Raw genomic sequence first — 4,001 nt, 5'->3', positions numbered from 1 at the left:
AACCACCTTAAGACCCCATAAGATCCCACCCCACAACCCCAGGACCACCTTAAGACCCCACAACCCCCTGAACCACCTTAAGACCCCATAAGATCCCACCCCATAACCCCAGAACCACCTTAAGACCCCATAAGATCCCACCCCATAACCCCAGAACCACCTTAAGACCCATAAGATCCCACCCCATAACCTCAGAACCGCCTTAAGACCCCATAAGATCCCACCCCATAACCTCAGAACCACCTTAAGACCCCATAAGATCCCACCCCACAACCCCAGGACCACCTTAAGACCCCACAACCCCTGAACCACCTTAAGACCCCATAAGATCCCACCCCATAACCCCAGAACCACCTTAAGACCCCATAAGATCCCACCCCATAACCCCAGAACCACCTTAAGACCCATAAGATCCCACCCCATAACCTCAGAACCGCCTTAAGACCCCATAAGATCCCACCCCATAACCTCAGAACCACCTTAAGACCCCATAAGATCCCACCCCACAACCCCAGGACCACCTTAAGACCCCACAACCCCTGAACCACCTTAAGACCCCATAAGATCCCACCCCATAACCCCAGAACCACCTTAAGACCCCATAAGATCCCACCCCATAACCCCAGAACCACCTTAAGACCCATAAGATCCCACCCCATAACCTCAGAACCGCCTTAAGACCCCATAAGATCCCACCCCATAACCCCAGGACCACCTTAAGACCCCATAAGATCCCACCCCATAACCCCAGAACCACCTTAAGACCCATAAGATCCCACCCCATAACCTCAGAACCGCCTTAAGACCCCATAACATCCCACCCCACAACCCCAGAACCACCTTAAGGCCCCATAACTCCACCTTACAGCACCCCATAGCACCCCACAGCACCTTATAGCACCTTATAGCACGCCACAGCATCCCATAGCACCCCATAGCACCCCACAGCACCCCATAGAACCCCACAGCACCTTATAGCACCCCACAACACCCCATAGCACCCCATAGCACCCCATGGCACCCCACAACACCCCATAGCACCCCATAACACCCTATGGTACCCCATAGCACCCCATAGCACCCCATAGCACCCCATGGCACCCCCACATCACCCCCACAGCACCCCATAACACCCTATAGTACCCCCATAGCACCCCACAGCACCCCATATCACCCCACAGCACCCTATGGCACCCCATAGCACCCCATGGCACCCCACAGCACCCCATGGCACCCCCGTAACATCCCATAGCACCCTATGGCACCCCATAGCACCTTATAGCACCCCATGGCACCCCACAACACCCCATAGCACCCCATAACACCCTATGGCACCCCATAGCACCCCATAGCACCCCACAACACCCCATAGCACCCCATAGCACCCCACAACACCCCATAGCACCCCACAGCACCTTATAGCACCCCATGGCACCCCATGGCACCCCGCAACACCCCATAGCACCCTATATCACCCCATAGCACCCCACAGCACCCCACGGCAACCCTCAACACCCCATAACACCCTATGGTACCCCATAGCAACCCACAGCACCCCATAGCATCTTATAGCACCCCACAGCAACTTACGGCACCTCACAGCACCCCATAGCACCCCACATCACCTCACAGCACCCCACAACACCCAATATCACCCAATAGCACCCCACAGCAACCCATGGCGCCCCGCAACACCCCATAGCACCTTATAGCACCCCATAGCATCCCATAGCACCCCATAGCACCCTATGGTACCCCATAGCACCTTATAGCACCTCATAGCATCCCACAGCACCTTACAGCACCCCACAACACCCTATAGCACCCCATAGCACCCCACAGCACCTTATAGCACCCCATAGCACCCCGCAACACACCATAGCACCCCATAACACCCTATGGTACCCCATAGCACCCCATGGCACCCCACAACACCCTATATCACCCCATAGCACCCCACAGCAGCCTATAGCACCCCATAGCACCTTATAGCACCCCACAACACCCTATATCACCCCATAGCACCCCACATCAACTTACAACACCCCACAACACCCTATATCACCCCATAGCACCCCACAGCACCCCACAACACCCCATAGCACCCCATAACACCCTATATCACCCCACAGCACCCCATAACACCCAATGGTACCCCATAGCACCTTATAGCACCCCACAGCATCTTATAGCACCCCATAGCACCCCATAGCACCCTATGGTACCCGCATAGCACCCCATAGCACCCCATGGCACCCCACAACACCCCATAAACACCCTATGGTGCCCCATAGCACCCCACAGCACCACGCAACACCCCATAACACCCTATGGTACCCCATAGCACCCCACAGCACCCCATGGCACCTTATAGCCCACCTCAGCATCCCATAGCACCCTATGGCACCCCATAGCACCTTATAGCACCCCACAGCACCTTATGGCACCCCATAGCACCCCATGGCACCCCACAACACCCCATAGCACCCCACAACACCCTATATCACCCCATAGCACCCCACAGCACCCCATGGCACCCCATAGCACCCCATAACACCCAATGGTACCCCATAGCACCCCATGGCACCCCACAACACCCTATGGTACCCCATAGCAACCCATAGCACCCCATGGCACCCCCACAACACCCTATATCACCCAATAGCACCCCACAGCACCCTATGGCACCCCATAGCACCCCATAGCACCCCATAACACCCAATGGTACCCCATAGCACCCCATGGCACCCCACAACACCCCATAGCACCCCATAACACCCTATGGTACCCCATAGCACCCCATGGCACCCCACAGCACCCCATAACACCCCATAGCACCCCATAGAACCCCACAACACCCCACAGCACCCCATAGCACCCTATGGCACCCCATAGCACCCCAAAGCACCCCATAGCACCTTATAGCACCCCACAGCATCCCATAGCACCCTATGGCACCCCAGAGCATCCCACAGCACCCCATAGCACCCCATAGCACCTTATAGCACCCCACAGCATCCCACATCACCTCACAGCACCCCACAACACCCTATATCACCCCATAGCACCCCACAGCAGCCTATGGCACCCCACAGCACCTTATAGCACCCCACAGGATCCCATAGCACCCCATAGACACCCCACAGCACCCCCCAACACCCCGTAGCACCTTATAGCACCCCACAGCATCCCATACCACCCCATAACACCCCATAGCACCCCATAGCACCCCATAACACCCCATAGCACCCCCACAGCACCCCCACATCACCTTACAGCACCCCATAACACCCTATATCACCCCATACCACCCCACAGCACCTCATAGCACCCCCATGGCACTCCACAACACCCCATAACACCCTATGGCACCCCATAGCACCTTATAGCACCCCATAGCATCTTAAAGCACCCCATAGCACCCCATGGCACCCCATAGCACCCCACATCACCTTACAGAACCCCACAACACCCTATATCACCCCATAGCACCCCACAGCACCCCATGGCACCCCCACAACACCCCACAGCACCCCACACACCCTATATCACCCCATAGCACCCCACAGCACCCCACAGCACCTCACAGCACCCCACAACACCCTATGGTACCCCATAGCACCACATAGCACCCCATGGGCACCCCACAACACCCTATATCACCCAATAGCACCCCACAGCAGCCTATGGCACCCCATAGCACCTTATAGCACCCCACAGCACCCCACAGCACCTTACAGCACCCCATAGCACCCTATGGCACCCCATAGCACCTTATAGCACCCCACAGCATCCCATAGTACCCAATAGCACCCCACAGCACCCCATAGCACCTTATAGCAACCCACAGCATCCCATACCACCCCAGAGCACCCTATGGCACCCCATAGCACCTTATAGTACCCCACAGCATCCCGTAGCACCCCATAGCACCCTATGGCACCCCATAGCATCTTATAGCACCCCACAGCACTCCATGGCACCCCACAACACCCCATAAC

The 4,001-nt window shown here is 56.7% G+C and overlaps 1 long non-coding RNA gene across 1 annotated transcript; it reads right to left on the bottom strand.

Annotated features, from left to right (window-relative positions):
• Positions 1-1,170: 1,170 nt before the first annotated feature.
• LOC125687770 (uncharacterized) lies at positions 1,171-3,995 on the bottom strand. The gene is made up of 3 exons (XR_007374385.1): positions 3,774-3,995; positions 3,644-3,703; positions 1,171-2,367 (listed from the first exon to the last, which is right to left on the bottom strand). It is a non-coding gene; the product is annotated as an uncharacterized LOC125687770 (long non-coding RNA).
• Positions 3,996-4,001: the final 6 nt, after the last annotated feature.

The sequence above is a fragment of the Lagopus muta genome, unplaced genomic scaffold (assembly GCF_023343835.1).
Source record: "Lagopus muta isolate bLagMut1 unplaced genomic scaffold, bLagMut1 primary scaffold_202, whole genome shotgun sequence".
Classification (NCBI taxonomy): Eukaryota; Metazoa; Chordata; class Aves; order Galliformes; family Phasianidae; genus Lagopus; species Lagopus muta.
The sequence above is the reverse complement of the archived record's forward strand: the minus strand, read 5'-3'. Positions and strand labels throughout refer to the sequence as shown.